The following is a 19,637-nucleotide window of genomic DNA, read 5'->3' as shown; positions in this document are numbered from 1 at the left end:
ATCACTTAGAAAAGAAAATCGCTCTGCTTTTTCTTTGTATATCTCTCCTCTTCTCCTCATATCAATTTCATGTTTGACAATAATTGTTTAATAGGTAGTGATACAACATTTATTTCTGCCATTCAGATATACTTCTAGTGCAGCATCTCCTTCATTGGGTAGCTTCTTTCTGATACATTTGCAAGTTTGAGCGACCTTGTAATCAACATCTGGTAGCATTTCGTTTGTAGCTGCTTCATGTCTTTCAAATTCATCTTGTGGAGTGCACAGTTGGTCAGCTAATAATCCATATAGATCTGCACGTTTTTAGGTTCACTTTCTCATTCTGCAGAACTTGGCTTACTCTATGTAATTTTTGTAAAATCTCATTCCAAAAATGTAACATAAAAACTAATTCTAGCTCTTGCATCTTATTTGCAATATTATTTGCTTCTTTTCTAGTGTCTTTCTTTTCGGACTGGTCATTAGCTATATATTCCAATGCTTCTAATATTTTAAGGAACAATTTCAAAGTTGCTTCTGTTGCCATAGCATGTGCCTCCCATCTGGTATCAGAGAGGGATTTTAAGACACTTTGACCTAATGTTTAAGACCTAATGTTCCACCGGCTGGTTTAGACTAAGTATAGAGCAGCTGCACTGTAGAGAAGAAATTAACCACCTCTTGACAGCAGTCAACAGCACTTCGGCCTACCAGATTTAGTAAATGGGCTACGGGTGGGCACTTGTATAGTAAACTTGTTTGTTTCTAACAATGTTTGCTGCATCCCCTTATAATGCCCAGACATGTTAGCAGCATTGTCGTAAGATTGTATGTGTGTGTATATATATATATATATATGCATATGTCATTTTTTTCATTTATTGTGCTAGACCCAGTGCTTAATTTGTAAATAAAAACGTGCCAGTACCCAAAGCTCTCCCCGAAACACACGGCCCCTGCAACTAAATGTGCGAGCACAGAATACTGAGGCAGCGTGATCCTAAAACCACCTCTTTAATCCATTTACAGACACTCCTCACCTTTGCAGCTTTCTTCTTTCTCCCTTTGTGATGCTTTTCCGTCTTTCTCTTCCTACCTATTTCTCATATGTATCTTTTACTCGCAGTAATTGCCTGATGCAAACAAATAAGTGAAGGCCCTAAAAAATAAGTGCCGGTGCCCCGCACCGGAAACCACAGACTCAAATTAAGCACTGGCTAACCCCTTTTTATGGGCGCTGGTTCAGCTGCACCATTTGCAGTTTTGCACCAAATGGTCCATGGTAAATCCAGCAATGGAAACATTTCTGTGGTGCCCCCCTTCCCTTGATGCCCTAAGCACATGCTTAATTTGTTTAATATTAATCTAGCCTTAGCTGGATAGAGAGAGAAAGACAGAAATCTGTCACAAAGAGAGACACCAGGGGCCTGCAAGAGTGAGATAAAGGGCAGGAAGTGCCCGGCAATTGATTAAAGAGGCCAAGTTGGGGTAAGGACTACCAGCCTTGGCATTCAACCGTGCTGCCAGCTTCTAAGCAGAGCTTCGGCTACAGGCACTCTTTCTTTTACAAATTACGTACTGGAACTCAGATATTCCCAATAAAGGTATACTTCCATGAACATCTATTCACCAAAGGGGTACCGGAAGTGGTATTACATGGCCTTTGAACTTCAATTTCACACGCACTTAGATGCTTACACATAAACAAACATTTACATTTACACACCCATTCACACTTACACACACTCTCACCCATGTAGAAACATACTAACCTGCAAGCACGCACACAACATACATTTAAAAACATTTTTTTACTTTCCTCAGCTGCCAGGGAAGGTCATAACCCAGCAAATTATACATAATTTGTATTATTCTAATAGTGAATAATGAAACATTATCTACTAATAGTGTAATAAAAATAATAAAGGAAAACAGCATGGAGTCCCAGCCGACAGCCTATGGTCTAAGGACAAGCTGCCTATGTGTTTCTGGCACTGATTTTGCCACCTCTGAAGCAAGGGGTCGTAAAATCAGTGGTAGGGTTTGCAAGGCGAAAGATGATGTCCATGCATACTTCCTCTTTTTGCAAACCACCCTCTATCCAAAGCCACTGTCAGTCAGATTATAGTATAACCAAATAGAGGGCTGCTTTCTCTGTATGATTGGCTGACTAGTAACACTTTGCACTATACACAGCTATTGACTTCTGCCGGCAGAGTTGAGGGCTATATTTAATGTCCCATCATAGTGATGCTCCACTTTGTGGATGCTTGTGCAGATCTCCACCCACCAGTAACAGGGAAGCCTTCCTCCCTTAGAGCCTGTTGGCCCAATTGTGAAGTTATAGGGATAAAGATATCCGAGGGTAGCAAAACATTGGATACCGTCTAGAACAGAGATCTATCTTGAGCCTCCCTGGGCTCTTTACTACTAAACTGCTGGTTAACCCAGGTTCAAGGCATCCACTGCCAGACCAAATTGCACAGTGGCCAACCTTCAGGAAGTCAGCTATGCAGCCGCTTGGCTTCTTGTGGTCCCAAACTTCGTCTGCGAGCTAACCAGTGCAGAGGGACCTAGTGGGGCTAGAACACCTGACCAGGAAGCAAGATGTAACTTGCTTTTAACTCGAACCCCCTCCACCGGGAAGATATTGCCCTCCATGATGATGCAGTACGAAAAAAAAAATGATTGTGAAACACTGAACAAAGGTGTCACAAGCATTTACCGAATCACAAGTACCTACTCTCACAGGCACAAAGTCACCCAATACACTCCGATAATAGGTGACTTCAGCAACACACACAGCTCTGAAGTAATCTGTGGTGCTGATACTGCACAATACAATAGCATTAATATAATGACTACACTGACCGTAACATTACCCCTGTTTTTATTTCCTACGAAGTTATAGACTCCACTTTTGAATAAACATTGATTATGGTCATATCTTGGGAATTAGTCGGATAACCCTTTTAAACTATTCAGTGATTAGAGGTGAACCAGCCAACAGGGATTTACCAAGATTTTCAGTCAGACTGGTAACTCGCAAAGCCTGAAAGAGGTGGGGGTCTGTTTAACCTTTGCAGATACGCCATTCAGCCCTAATTAACCAGTATGCATATCATACAGTATCACTTCTGAAAAGGCAAGGGGCTTCTTGCAGCCTAGTAGATCAAGGGGTGGGGGCAGTCTGATAGTTATGTTACAGATGACCTACAGAACCATACACTGATCTGGGGAGGAAAGAGATGTCTATACTACAGACGCTAGCATTGATCTGAAATTTAAAAGCCTAGACCTGCAATCAAATTCACTGATCAGAGCTAAATTACCCTGGCCTCTAGAGCAAAGCAACGATCATGCAGCCCAACAGACTGATCTAAGCTGCTTAGAACACCACAGACAGACACAAGCTACTTAGAACTAGGGGTGAATTGGTGGAATTTGGCGAGTCTGTGTTACTCTTGTAACGAGAAGTTCCAGCCAAATTCCGCCAATCACTGCGTGCCGGAATTTTTTCCCACAAGCCCCGGATTAATGTAAGCTGGTAAGCAAGAGCCTGATTTGGTGCCCCCTAGGGTTATTACCTAACATGGGCAGTCTTGGTCAGAGGGCTGCTTCTCAAGTAGATTTGCTGCAGCTCAAGTAGATTTTCACGTTGATTTGTCAGCGCTGCTGGCATAGGCAGTGCTAAATTGTAGCGCAACATGCATAAATTCTGCCTGTTGGCAGAACTCCATGGAGTTTTTATGTAACTCCATGGAACGCCACGAGTTCCGCACACCCTTGCTTAGAACACCACAGTTAGATGGTCTGCATACAGACAAACACTGATCTAAGCAGTCTACAACATCTGGGGCTGGGCTGAGCCAGGTAATTTATGACCTACAGAAGCAGCCACTGGTCCAAAGTAAGCAATCCCTTTGCACAGAACTACGCAGTGACGTCCACTGCTATCAGAATCTGGAGCTGATCTGAACTAAGTCTGGTCTAAACACAAAACAAGATACATATCTTTATCATAACCCATGACTTACCGAATTAGGTTCTGTTGCGACCTGTATCATCTCTGGATGGTACCCCATATTCCAAAATGGATCAGCCTTATCTAGAATGCCATAGACTGGTCTTTACAAGGTGATATCCAAACTACTACTGGAAGGGATGATCAGGGTTTGACCACTTTTGTTGAACAGAAACAGTCAAATCTGAGATAACTTTCATTTGATCCACGGAGCCAGGTGTTAGCTCTGTATTGGTATTTTTATAATGTTGCTAATAAATCTATCCATTCCTTCATAACCAAATCTAATTATTTTTTTTTTAATAATAAGACAATCCTTGAGTGTTTTAACATCCGTATTGTCTTTATTCCTATTTTTCTTATCAGGTATCAGCCCTTAATGCATTTCAGGCTCAATGGTGCCCTTCTCCAAGAGATAACATATCTCAATTCTTAGGTATTTTCGTCTATGATAAAAATATAATAACAACAAAAGCATTCAACAGTCAACAGGGTGTCTCACAAAGTAAACACGAGTTTACCCTTACCTTAAAAAGTTCAATGAGTTGAGGGGCCCAAATCAGTATTTCTGAGACACTAATGAAGACATTCCAGGTTCTCTTTCTCTGTGTGTGCTACCAAGCATTCATTGATTCCATTGTGAGGTTATTTATCCCAACATTCTCCACGCTTGGGTAATGCCATTTCCTGTTTTCAATCTTTCTACAGTATCCGTAGTAGTTCGCCTTTAGTTGTGTTCATAGAAAGTTTGCTTATTCTATCCTGCCACTCAGTTCCCTTTGGAGGAAGACTGTTTAACTGTTCTGAAGTTAGCACTTCTTTGTAGAAAGTATGCTCTGTTGTCACAATCTTATCTTCTTTTCATAACCTAATATTTGAAACTTTAGTTGTTACTCATTGTGCTTCACTTTCTTAAAGCCTATCATTATGGAGACCCAGGAAGCAGGAGACTATCCTCTCACCACAATGTATGACCTAATGTGTTTCAATTTATTATCAATACAGTAACCTGCAGGCCAACAGCTGAAGAATAACCTGAAATGAGGAGACAGAGGAGAGTGCTTATGAGGTACATTCCCTCTCATCTCCGTAGGTGATTGGTTTTCTTGGTGTATAAAGGCATCAAGAGTGACACATTGGGTCTGAGGGCCAAGATCAGCCACTTGCCAGTCTCTGGGTTGCCTGGACTAGGTGTAGCGAACTTAGGTTTCACCCTTAATTGCTGAAGTTGCTAGTGCAGAGGGACTCTGTGCACTTATGTCAAAGAGGACCTGAGTTTGGGACATGTGAAGGGCACCGAAGGCAGGGCCCCTGCTTGTTTGTCTCAAAGATTTATTGGTCATCAAGAAATCTGAGCAAGGTCTGAGCTATTCAGCTGGAAGACTGGTACACAATAGTGGGAGAGCCTAGATTGAAAAGTTATATATCACTCATGGACAGTATGCGCTGTGTTGTGGAGTAGATTTCGGACCACTGGCTTAAACATAATTGAGACCAAAACATGCTGATGAACAAGGCTAATTTTCACTGGCTTGAATGATATTGTTCATCGGAAAGGGGCATCTCGTCCTCTCTAGTTACCAACATATGAAATTTGGTTGTCCTATTTGCCTGTGGCTATCCCCCAGATGTATTTATTTTTGGTATTTAAAATCAAAGCTTCTAAAGCAGTTTAAATACTAGTAGAACACTGAGATAAAAATGTATTACAACAGCAGTTGGTCTGGTTCCTCCTATTAAAAACACAGGCTGAACATAATTTATTTTAAATTCACATAGGGTTTGGAAGGAAACGATATATGAACTAAAGACATATACGCTGATTTCACAGACATCACATATCCCTTTTTTTCTGTAATCCCTCGCAAGCAACCTTATTCCATTTTTTTTATACCTTCTGTCCTAAGTGAACCAAGATCACATCAGGAGACATGTTTGTTTGGAAGTGACATTGCACCTTGCCTAATTCAGCCATTCTGGATACCACTTCTAATGCTTCCCTTCAAATAATTATGTAAAGATCAACCTCATAACTATTTTGTTGATTAATTTTTTGAGCCATCACATAAATGTTATTTCACAATGAATTCTATGTCAGGACCGGAGACGAGGATTATGCCTTCTTTCTTCACTTTTATTTGACAGCACCATTTCAACAATACCATCAAAAAACTATCTTTCCTATGAACCCAAGGGAAGGCGAGAAACAGCAGAACATTGTCCAATCATAACAAGGTAGGTCTCCTCATAGTCCTTCTTTGTTTTCACGTCACCCCTTACTTTTCTACTCTGTTGCCCTAGTTAAGTGCCTGATCAGCTCTGTACATGTTTAGGGCCATTTTAATGTCTTGGGGTAATTGTTGGGCTTTTTTCTAAGTCCCCCCACCTAATTTAGCAAAGGGCACTGTAGGAACATCTTTCCACGTTTCTCAAGCGGCACTGCTATTGTACTCTATTTGCGGGCATATGTGTGTGCAAAGAGGTTCTCCACACACTAAAGGGTGCTGTTTTCTGGTTTGGGACCACAGACTCCCTAATAAATGCGGCGCTCATGGCACGAAATTCCGATTCTGAGTGATCATGCCATCAGGCGGTAGTATCAGCCATAGCACCTATAGAGCATAATTTCGCCACTCTACGGCTTCCAACCTTCTGGACCCTACTCCTTTTGCACAAGATCCTGCACCACGGGCAGCTATGCCTGTTAAACCCTCCCAAATGTAGTAGTGAAGAGCAGGCATGTCCAGTGCGTAGACTTGGATGCATTTGACGGCCTAAAACCGGCAATCCTTTCCCAACCACTGCACCCAGTCGAGAGCCACTACCCCTGCTGAGGTTTCTTCAGGGGATGCCTCACCCCAATGTGTGCAGGCATGCTTGCCTCCCCTTGATGGGGGTGTATCCCAGGCAGAGGATTCTTATGGGGATTCGGATGGAGACCCAGGTCTCTCAGCTGTGGTGTCCATCCCTACAACCGGAAGCTTCCAATCCAAAATCACACCCCTCAGATATGCTGGTCCCTGATGAGTTGATACACCCTTGTTCCTCCGAGTGGGATCTAGTGGCCAAAGTCATGACCTATGTCGCAGGACTACTGAGAAAGAAAATGCCCCTGCCTTCCCTGGAGCACAAGTTAGCCTTAGCCCCCAAAATAAATGTGAGGATGGCTACTTTCTTAGGAAAGTATATCAGAGACCCTAAGAAGCATATAGACCACTCCTGGCACTGATGCCAGGATAAAATGCTGGATGTGGTGGGCCCCATTACTAAGTTCCTCGACATAGTGGAGGAAGCAAAACAGTTTGGGTCTCTTATTTCCCCTGACATTCTCTCTGGATTGGCGCAATATGCAATAAATTCGCCATGTCCACCGAGCGCTGGAGTTCCCTTCTAATAAAAGTGGATCCCAAGTTGGGTGATCCTGCTTATCTGAAGTGGACCCTGTGGCACAGGGGGACTCTTTGAAGAGCCCATTGTGAAAGAACTGGGCAAGTTTGTGGCAACTTTTATGTCCACAGAGAAGGCTCAAGTTTCAATGAAATTTATTTTCCACCCTCAGGTTTTTTCTGGGGTCAGTCGAGGTGTAGGGCGTTAGGCCAGCTGCATGGCCTCCAACCAGTTCTTCAGGGGTCAAACTACTCAACGTGGTCAATGGCAAGATCAATCCAAATAAGGCAACTTCTACACATCCAGAGGACCTTGCCAGTGGGGTGGTAAAGGAGGATGCTGTGGAAACTTCTACTCCAATGGCTCCGTTAAGCGTTCTCCTTTCTTCCCAACTAAGAGTGGGAGGGGGCTTGGCTCAATACGCAGACAATTGGGGATGCCTCACATTGGACGCACGGGTTCTACAAACCATTATGGGTTTTCTTATTGAATTCTATGGCATCCCGTACAAAGGCAACTTCCTCTACCTCTCGGGTTATCGGAACAAGACTCTGGGCCTGAGTTAGAGCTTGGTGGAGGGGTTATCCTGTCACAAACGTGAAGGATATCCCGTCCACCATATTACAATTTCCAAAGGCCATAATAGAATTATAGTACGGCATAGGAGATATCCGTCACATCTGTGACGGAGTTACCCCCTCCGCAAACTCTAAATCAGGCTCTCTGTCCTGATATCCCAGGAGGTTGAGAAACTGTTGTCCAAAGGAGCAATTACCCACACTTCTCTTCATCCCATGGGATTCCTGAGCAACCTATTCCCAGTGGACAAGAGGGATAGGGGCTGGTGCCCAGTTATCGACCTATGAGAATTCGAGTGACGTGGTTATTGCCACTTCAAAATGGAAGGGATCCACCTCCTGTGAGACATTCTTAGCACCTCAGACTGGAAGGGCACTGGAAGGACTAAAGGACTCGTATCTCATGGTCTTGATCTTTCCACCACACAGATGGTTCTTTCAATTCATACGGGCAGGCCATTCTTACAAGTTTGCTTCCCTGTCTTTCGGTCTCTCTCCTGCGCCTTGGTGCTTCACCAAGATTTTGAGACCAGCCATGGAACAGTTGCGATTCCAAGGGATACGGTGGATACCCTACATGGACGATATCCTCATTAAGGATCAGTGCAGCGAGAAGCTCTGGGTACACCTTCAGACAACAGTGCACCTGATGGAGAGCCGGGGTTTTGTCATCAATGCGAAGAAGTTGTTGATGCTGTCTCAAAAGACTACCTTTCTAGGATTTGTCATAGATTCTCGCCAGGCTACTCTGAGCCTTCGGACAAAGAAAGTGGTGAAAATCAGTCAGGAGGTCCACAAGACGCTCGTGAAAGAATGGATCTTCTAGAGGCAAGTAGGATGTCTGGTGGGCCTCTTTTCCTCATTGATTTAGGCCATTTTTGCGGGCCTCTACATTACAGGGCTCTTCGCCACATGAAGGTACAACACCTCCGCAGGGGGTACGAGGATATGGTTCTGTTGACAGAGGAGGACAAAGAAGAGATAAGATGGTGGCTTACACACTTAGAGGTGTGGAATGGGAGAGTGATCTTGGGTTTGCGCCCAGATATCCTTAGAGTCATATGCCAGCAAAGAGGGTTGGGGTGCTCGCTCTGGTGAGTTATTCAGGGGAGGAAAGTGGTCCTCTCAAGAACGACAGTTACACATCATCTGTCTCAAACCCCTGGTGGGTTCCTTTGCAGTATGGTTTTGGACCAAAGAGAAGACACAATGCTGCGTGTTGTTAAAGATAAACACTGTGTCAGTAGTCCGTTATATCAATCACCTAGATGGGACACGCTCAAGGGCATTGGCGGAACTGAGCAAGAGTTCTTGGTGCTTTTGCCTAGATAGCAACATCTCCTTACTCGTGGAACATCTTCCCATCAAGGCAAACATAGTGGCCGACTGGAATTCCAGATATCTTTAAGACTCAAGCCTATGGAAAGTACACTAGTTTATTTTTAAGGCCATCAACAACAGATGGGGTCCTTTTTCAGTGGACCTGTTTGCGTTTCGGCTGGACTACCAGTTGGAGAGATTCTCCAGCTGGAGACCCGATCCAATGGCGGGAGCAACTGACGCGTTTCTCCACGACATGAATCAAAAGAGTGGCTACGTGTTTCCCCCATTTTCGATGATCACATGCTTGTCTGCACAGGTGAGGCGCCAAGTGGTGGATCTTGTGGTAATAACCCCGATCTTGAGATTGCAAATATGATATCCAGTTCTTCTGGGACTATCGTGGGGTTCTCCAATCCTTCTTCCCCTAGTCCCAGATCTTCCCCTGGATGCCCAGGGGAAACCGCACCCTCTGGTATCTGTGGGTCATCGGTCTTTTATGCCGTGGAAGATTACCAAGAATGATGGAAAGTCCCGGGACTTTTGAAGGAAGTCCAGTGCCTCTTATCAAAGGCATGGGCAGACGTTACCACCAAGAGATATCGCTCAACATGGTTGTAGTGGCTGGGTTGGTGTCTCTAGAAGGACCTGGATACCATGGGATCAAGAGTCGTTTAATTTCCAAATTTGTTGTCATCCCTGGTATCCACTGGTATGGATTATAGATCTGTGAACACTTTTCTTTCAGCTATATCTTCTTGACATCCCCTATTGATGGCTATCAAGTTTGGGACCATCTCATAGTTTGTAAACTAATGAGGGACATTCATCTTTTCCTTCCATCAGATCCAAGGTATTCAGTTCTTTTTGATGTGAATGTGGTCCTCAACCTTTTCATCTCTTAGAAAAGTAAGAAATACCTTTCCAGGAAATAACTTTTGGAGAAACTGGCTATTCTGCTGTGCCTTATCTCCTGTAGGAGAGTGTTGGCTAATCTCGTAGCCGGCATTTGATGACCTTCCAAAGTTGTGTGTTGTGAGGTGTATTAAGGTGTACAAGACGGTGACAAAGGAGTTCAGGCCTACTGGTGAACGACAACTTCTCATTGCCTTATGGAAACTGTTCCATGCACTCTTCTTCCCTACCACTATTAGATGGGTTAGGTGGGTGATGCAGGAGGCTGGAATTGATGTTTCCAAATTTGGTGCTCATTCTGCTAGAGGGGCCATGGCATTTAAAGCCTTCTTCTTTGGGGCTAGATTGGAAGATATTTTGAATTCGGCAGGTTGATATTTGGATTCTACTTTCATAAGGTTTTACTTTAAACCAGTGGTAGATATGTCCTTCCTTGTGGTCAGAGGGCTTTGAACAAGCATAATCCTCATCTCCGGTTCTGACATAGAATGAAACATGTTCTAGCTATCGTAACAGAAAGTTTCAGTTCTACAGGGAGTGCAGAATTATTAGGCAAGTTGTATTTTTGAGGATTAATTTTATTATTGAACAACAACCATGTTCTCAATGAACCCAAAAAACTCATTAATATCAAAGCTGAATATTTTTGGAAGTAGTTTTTAGTTTGTTTTTAGTTTTAGCTATGTTAGGGGGATATCTGTGTGTGCAGGTGACTATTACTGTGCATAATTATTAGGCAACTTAACAAAAAAAAATATATACCCATTTCAATTATTTATTATTACCAGTGAAACCAATATAACATCTCAACATTCACAAATATACATTTCTGACATTCAAAAATAAAACAAAAACAAATCAGTGACCAATATAGCCACCTTTCTTTGCAAGGACACTCAAAAGCCTGCCATCCATGGATTCTGTCAGTGTTTTGATCTGTTCACCATCAACATTGCGTGCAGCAGCAACCACAGCCTCCCAGACACTGTTCAGAGAGGTGTACTGTTTTCCCTCCTTGTAAATCTCACATTTGATGATGGACCACAGGTTCTCAATGGGGTTCAGATCAGGTGAACAAGGAGGCTATGTCATTAGATTTCCTTCTTTTATACCCTTTCTTGCCAGCCACGCTGTGGAGTACTTGGACGCGTGTGATGGAGCATTGTCCTGCATGAGAATCATGTTTTTCTTGAAGGATGCAGACTTCTTCCTGTACCACTGCTTGAAGAAGGTGTCTTCCAGGAACTGGCAGTAGGACTGGGAGTTGAGCTTGACTCCATCCTCAACCCGAAAAGGCCCCACAAGCTCATCTTTGATGATACCAGCCCAAACCAGTACTCCACCTCCACCTTGCTGGCGTCTGAGTCGGACTGGAGCTCTCTGCCCTTTACCAATCCAGCCACGGGCCCATCCATCTGGCCCATCAAGACTCACTCTCATTTCATCAGTCCATAAAACTTTAGAAAAATCAGTCTTGAGATATTTCTTGGCCCAGTCTTGACGTTTCAGCTTGTGTGTCTTGTTCAGTGGTGGTCGTCTTTCAGCCTTTCTTACCTTGGCCATGTCTCTGAGTATTGCACACCTTGTGCTTTTGGGCACTCCAGTGATGTTGCAGCTCTGAAATATGGCCAAACTGGTGGCAAGTGGCCTCGTGGCAGCTGCACGCTTGACTTTTCTCAGTTCATGGGCAGTTATTTTGCGCCTTGGTTTTTCCACACGCTTCTTGCGACCCTGTTGACTATTTTGAATGAAACGCTTGATTGTTCGATGATCACGCTTCAGAAGCTTTGCAATTTTAAGAGTGCTGCATCCCTCTGCAAGATATCTCACTATTTTTGACTTTTCTGAGCCAGTCAAGTCCTTCTTTTGACCCATTTTGCCAAAGGAAAGGAAGTTGCCTAATAATTATGCACACCTGATATAGGGTGTTGATGTCATTAGACCACACCCCTTCTCATTACAGAGATGCACATCACCTAATATGCTTAATTGGTAGTAGGCTTTCGAGCCTATACAGCTTGGAGTAAGACAACATGCATAAAGAGGATGATGTGGTCAAAATACTCATTTGCCTAATAATTCTGCACTCCCTGTATTAAGGACTCAGAGGTGAGGATTAGCCCACCAAGTAGTTACTCCTGATCCCACCCAGTACTGTCTCCCTCAACAATGTTTGGTAGTAAGTATCAGTTTCTTTATAGATTTTGTGAACAATTTTTTCTTGTACGTTATTATGAACAGTATTTACGATATGGATTTGTATTGGTTAAGTCAACTATTTATACATGAAATGGGTCTTCTCGAAGCTCAGAATCATTTCTGGATATTTGAGTTTTTTCTTCGGGGAACAAATGAGGCAAGCAGGAATAACTTTGGAGGGAGACTGGACCTTGGTTGTGCAAAGAAAGAGAGGGCGTGAACAGAGAGAAAGGACTATGAGGAGACTTACCTTCCTATGAACGGACAAAGTTCTGTGGTTTCTTTTTCCCTAGTGTTCATTTGAAAGATAGTTTTTGATGGTATTGTTGAAATGGCTGCTCTAAAAAAAGCCAGGAAAGCATATTCCTCGCCTCTGAGTCCATAATAGAATTAAAATTTTACGTTGCAATAGCTAGGGCATTTTCATTGTTGAAAAACATCAGAGCGTCACATTAACTTGTCCATTGTTTTTCTGAAGGCAAGACAGAATTGATTGCCTCATTAACATTACATAATTCCAGGTAAACAAGTACTCCTAATGAACCTAGAGAGGAAGTCCAGAGGATATACCAGATAGGGAGTATTTCTGCATAACCTTTGTATAATACACTAATAAGCCCTAAATCCAATTTGCATGCTGCTGATGAAAGAGGTTGTCACACTGAGATATTTTCGTAGGTTTCTTTCCTGTTTTTGCACAAGTTGGCAGACATGACAGCAAAAAGCCATCTATTCTATATAGCAGTACAGGCGATCATCTCCCTTCCCAGGTAGCATTTAGAGAATCTGTCCTCCTGCAGCCAAAATTCACAACAAATCTTTCCAACTGAGTCCATAACCAAGCACTTCTGTATTCTAGTGAATAGTTTGTGAGCTTTAATTTTTATGTATGCGGGGGTGCCCGCGCCCCCGCGCACCAAGGACCACCACCTCTTTGGGGCCTTCATTTTTTTGTATGCGGGGGGTCCGCTGCCCTGGAGACCACCACCACCCAAGGCTTCAAGTTAAATATATGCGGGGGCCCATGGCCCCCCCAAACCCTGGGGACCACCACCCCTTTAAAGGGCTTTTTGGTGAATAAAATGTTTTAAAAATAAATAAATAATTAAAAAATATCGAGGAACCACACAGAAACCCTTGAGTTCTTCCTCGTGGGCCCTAAAAGCTCATAAAGGGCTAAAAAAAAAAAACATAGCTCAGAGTGAAGGTCGCAGAGCTGTGGAGTTTCGAGTCCAGCTGGACTCATTTCCATTTTTTTTTTAATGAAAAAAATGTATTATATTTTTTTAAAAACCAAATACACTTTTTATTTTGAATTGGAGAGAAATAAAGCATTCTAAGTATATCAGGCATCAAAGCCTAAAAAAACCGCTGTCTCTTGCCCTCTCACTTTCTCTCTCTCTCTCGCTCTCTCTCTCTCTCTGTTTCTCTTTCAATCAATTCTCTCAGTCACAGACCCATTCAGACACTCACGCTCCCACCCACTCACAGCCCCAGTCAGATCCTCACGCACCCACTCAGACAGTTTCGCACTCGCCCACATACCCACTCAGACCGTCACAGAGCCACTGACACCCTGATGCACCCACTCACAGACCTGCGCACATGCTGACGCACTCACTTAAACACTGATGTATGCACTCTGACACCCAGACAGACACTGAGACAGCCACTCTTACGCCCAGATATAGCCTCTCACACCTATTCTCATACCCAGAGAGGCAGCAGTCATCTTCCGCTGTGCATGCACAAAGGGCAGTGTACAACATTGGGTTGGGTGGTGAGGGGGGTTGGCCACAGGGACTGGCTGCAGGCAAGCCCTTGCGGGCAACCTCTACTGCACACTGAAGAAGGCCATACACGGTGCAAGGTTGGGTGCTTATAGGGGGGTTGGCCTCAGAACATGGCCACAGGCCAGGCCCTGTGGCCAACCACCGCAGTGTGTGATGGTGGTTGGATACATGTATAGCAATTAAAATTACTATACCTTAAAAAAACATAGAAATTCACTGAAAAATACAAAGGTTACTGGGGCGTTATAGTTAAGTTCTGAATTTACTCATACAAAACCATAGTAATTCAGCAGTTATAGTTAGAGTTCTTTCAAGTAACAAAAACTCACACCCTAAGGTAACTATAACTTGTGCCCTCGCCATGCACAGCTAATTACTCCACATATCACTGATGACATATTCTTTGCCATCTTTCATATTTTCACTGCAACATTTGTAATAAAATGTATGCAACAACTGTGCATGGCAAAGGCGTGAGTTATAGTTACCTTAGGGTGTGAGTTTTCGTTACTTGAAAATGGTTACTTTTAGCTTGGACAGGAGGCTGGGGGGGTCCGCTCTGGGACCCTGCACCATTTTTACTTTTTTTGTGGATCCACGTCCCTAGATATTCAAATTTATTTTCCCTTTAATATTTCAAAAACTACTGGATGGATTTACACCAAATAAGCATAAGCGTAATTTGCGTACCAAAAGCTAGCTTTCTGCTAAATTTGGTGTAATTCCTCCCAGTGGTTCAGGCTGCAGTCTAAATGTCCTATGGGAATTAACATGGGAAACACAACTTGATCCTACCTTTTTCTCCGCCCCTACTTGACAGATCACCCCAAAACTTCCTGTGTGCAACAAGTATAACAGGTACACTTTTTTTGGAAACTTTTGTGAAGATTTGTCAAACGGTGTCAAAGATATAGGCAAGTCAAAAACCGCTTTTTCTATGAAAACTTGGTCCTAACTAGAACTACCTAGTGCCGACCACCACTAGATAAGATACATATATACACATATATATATATATATATATATACATATATATATATATATATAGAGAGAGAGAGAGAGAGAGAGAAGAGAGGGAGAGAGAGAGAGATTAAAAAACAAACGAAATTATTGCGTCCATAATACAGTACAACGAAATTGTGGTAATCCAAAATTCCCGACCCGTAACAGCTTTGTGTCTCCTCATCACAACTGTTCAAGAGAAACTAATCAGCTTTGCCTCATACACAAATAAATATGCATAAATTATGCCAAGTGTTTTGGCAAATATAATGTTAAACAAGTTGCACCAATTTAAACCTGCACACATAAAAGAAAATCAGCCCCATGCCAAATCAAAATCTAAAAATGTTTTTTTTAATCTGTGAGTCAAAGAAATAGGCTACAAGGGGAACAACCAGTCACCCCCCCCCCCCACACACACACACATTAGCATATGCTGCACAAGCAGAGGCAAGATTTATAGGTATAGTGTTTTTTTATACAGGATGCTGAAGTCATGAATACATATAAAAATATAAACTCTCACCACTGAGCAAGCTGATTCAAATGTCTTGCTTTAAGAGCCAAGCATTGGTACCAGGCTATGTACATCACAGACTCAGTGGTAGGGGGTGTGAAGGGTGCTGCAGCCCACCCATATACTCTTGATGAGGTTTAGTTGCAGAATTCATATTAAATAGACTTTTGCTTATTAGTCTTGAACCATTTACTGTGATTTCAAGTCCAAACTGTCATATGTCAGGCAACACATATTTATAGGATGCTGGTAATTCTGTAGTTCCTGTTCCTGTCTTTGACTGCCAGTTTAAGGTCTATTGTAATTGCAATTAGTGAGACACTTGCTAGTGAAGTAGATGGCAAAACTACTAGGCCACAGTATTCCAGAGTAAATAAAGACATGTAATTGCTTTATAAAGTAACGCACAAATACTTCAAAATTTATATAAACCGGAGCTAATCCACTGCATCATGCTCAACGCCCGATCCTTCTGCAAACACACTACCTCTCTCCCCCGACGTAGCCTTCGTCAGTGAAACCTTCCTCTAACCCCCTCCCATCGAAACCCAACATAGCCAATACAACACCTGACAGCTTTATACACTAAAACTGCACCAATAAACACGGAAGAGGCACTGCCATAGTCTCCAAGGACACATCCGATGCATCGCCACCGACGATGACTCCACATCTCTCATGGAACAACTCAACTTCCAGCTACAAACTGACGCCAAGACAATGGTAAGAGGTACCCTCGTATATAGACCCCCGGGACCTTGACGGGCCTTCTGTGATGCCATCCCCAACATCATTTCTCATCTAGCCATCGACTCCAACCACTATAACCTACTTGACAACCTCAATTTCCACATCGACAACACCAACTCCACCACTCTCCTGGAGAACATAAGCTACATTAGCCTCGCCCAACTGGCCTCCAAACCCATGCCCAAAACTGGACACACACTCAACCCCATCTTCACCTCCACCAACAGAGTCAAATTCAGTCATGTCACCGAACTCACGTGGTCTGACCACACCATTGTTCACTTCACTATCACTGGTGCACAGCATTTCCTCTCCAAGCACCATAGCTCCAACTACCGCAGCTGGGGCAAGGTAACAGAGACCCAGTGGACTCAGGATCTCGACACCTCCCAACCCAAGGACTCATCAGACCTGGAACAGGCTATCCAGAACTTCTCCCCCTGGATCACTGAATGCACTGACAGTCACCCTACTGAAGCCTGCCAGAATCCACAAAACCTCAGAACAAGCAGCTTGTACACCCCAGAGCTCAGACCACCAAGCGCAGTTCCTACCAATTTGAGAAACAATGACACTCCACATGGAACTCTTCAGACAGAGCCACACACAAAGCAGTCCTTAGTGACTACCACTGGAAAATCAAGGAAGCCAGGAGAGCAGCATTCACATCCCGCATCCATACAGCAGTCAAATGCATGAAAGAACTATTCAAAATACTCAAAGAATACTCCAACCCGGCAGCCACAGAGAACACAATCACCCTTCCCAAGGACTCTCTGACACACTCTTGGACTACTTTCAGAGCATGATTTTCACCATCTACAAGAACTTTGACACCCAACCCACAGTACTCAACCTCAGCAGCTTTGACCAACCAGCGCACAACAGCCGGATGATCATCACATGAACACCTTGGCCATCATGTAACACTCCTTGATCACAGAGAGACAGCTGCCCTGATCCTTCTCGACATCTCAGCTGCATTCAACACCGCTTCCTACCACACCATCATCATCAGACTTCATGACACTGGCATACAAGAGAACTCCCTCATATGGATCACCTCCTTCCTGAAAGGACATATTCAGAGCATCCGGCTGCCTCCCTTCACCTCTGAACCCAAGACCATCACATGCAGCGTACCCCAAAAATCGTAACTCACACTTTTCAACACGTACATGACCCCCTTGCCAACAACGTCAGATCCCACGGTTTCAACATCATATTATACACAAATGATACACAGCTCATCCTCTTGCTCACCGAAGACCCCTCCACCACTGGAACAAACTTCTGCAATGCCATGACCAATGTAGCCAACTGGATGAAAGCAAACTGCCTCAAACTCAAGTCCGATAGAACAGAAGTACTGATCTTCGGGAGAAACACATCCATTTGGGACCACAGCTGGTGGCCAGCTGAACTTGGACCGACTTCCATGCCAACAGTCCAGGCACGCAATCTCGGCATCTTTCTTGACAGCAACCTGACCATGAAGCAACAAATCAGCTGGGTTGCCTCCTCCTGCTTCCACACCCTCCGCATGCTCCGCATAATCCACAGCTGGATCCCATTCAACACCAGGAAAACCGTCAGCCTCGCCCATGTCACCAGCTGGCTCGATTACGGCAATGCACTCTATGCTGGCATCTCCACTCAACTCTTCAAAAGACTCCAGACCATACAGAATGCGATAGCTAGACTCATCCTCGACCTCCCTGAATGGGCCCACATCACCTCCCACCTCAGAAACATCCACTCCCTCCCCAATCAGAAGAGATGCCCGTTTAAGATTCTCACACACACCTACAAGGCCTTGAAGGACCGGCCTTCGTCAACCAACGACTGAACTTCCACCAACCCGTAAGACAACTCCTCTTCACTAGCCTTCGCACACACATCCCAAATCCATTGCAACTATAGTGGCGGCTGTTCCTTCTCCTACATCGCCACCAAGACCTGGAATGAACTGCCCCTCCACCTCCAAACAGCACCCTTCCTTGCAGGCTTCAGAAAGAAACTCAAGACCTGGATTTTCAACTGAGACCTCGCACCCCAGAGCCCAGATACCCCTGATTGTCCTGCACTCTACAAATACTGACTGATTGATATGCGCAGCATGGTGACTTCATATATGGGACTTAAGTCACATGGTATGATTTTTTTTCCAGCCCCACTGCACAGACGGGCACAACTTGTAGGCATGATCAGCATGAGCAGAAAGATGGCTGCCACAGTTACATTTACGCTGAGGCAAAATGTTTAAATCTGACAATCGATATGGCATGGGCAGCAGTGTAAGCTTCCCTGCAAGTGCCCTGCACAGGTATCATGGCACAGCAGCAATCGTGGTTCATCTAGCCACACTTGAAAAGTGCTGCTAGAAATGTCAGTTCCAAGTAAAGTTTTCCTTCATTACATGTGTAAATGACTGGTCCTCATTCCGATTGGCTATCTGTAAAAAGTTAGCATAATCCAGCCAAGAGTTCACCAGCAATCCTAGTGACGACGTCCACAGGTTGGGAAATCTAGATGTATAGACTTCAGCATTGATAATTATAAAATTGCAGCCTCAGAGACTGCTTTAATTTGTGAGAGGATATTTTCATTGTCAAATGGAAGGGAACACCTGAGTGGCAAATCGGATTAGGCGCTGGTGTGTTGGACAGAAAGGAAGGTGATACGAGCTTCTGTTAGTCCCTAGTAGCATTACCTGAATCATCTCCTTCGCGTTCATGCTTTCATATATTCGAGGCATTGGCCAAGTGCTAATAACTGATCTAGCATGCCAAATATGGTAGCAGAGACTTAAGTGGTATCCACATAGGAGTAGTAGTGTGCTAGATGTCTTGGGTGAGCAGTGAAGAGGGGTTAAATATAAATATATACAAGTATTTGGCCAAGCCTATAGACCTGGCTTTGATGTACCAACAAATGTAAACACAGGCATTCACAAATGCGTTTTGCATGCACTGTATGCACAAATATTGTTTATCACATTAAAACAAATTCCTACTTGCTTTACTAATTCTGGAAAAAGATGGCAAACATTTTCAGATTTATAATAATCTCTTCCGCATTCTAAAGGAAGCATTACCTTGAAGGCAGAGGGATACATCAGAAGTTGATGGCATGAGGTGGCGGGGTAATACTCCCCTCGGTGGAACAAG

This window comes from Pleurodeles waltl, chromosome 6 (genome assembly GCF_031143425.1).
Source record: "Pleurodeles waltl isolate 20211129_DDA chromosome 6, aPleWal1.hap1.20221129, whole genome shotgun sequence".
In the NCBI taxonomy this organism is placed as follows: domain Eukaryota; kingdom Metazoa; phylum Chordata; class Amphibia; order Caudata; family Salamandridae; genus Pleurodeles; species Pleurodeles waltl.
This window is presented reverse-complemented; position numbering follows the sequence as displayed.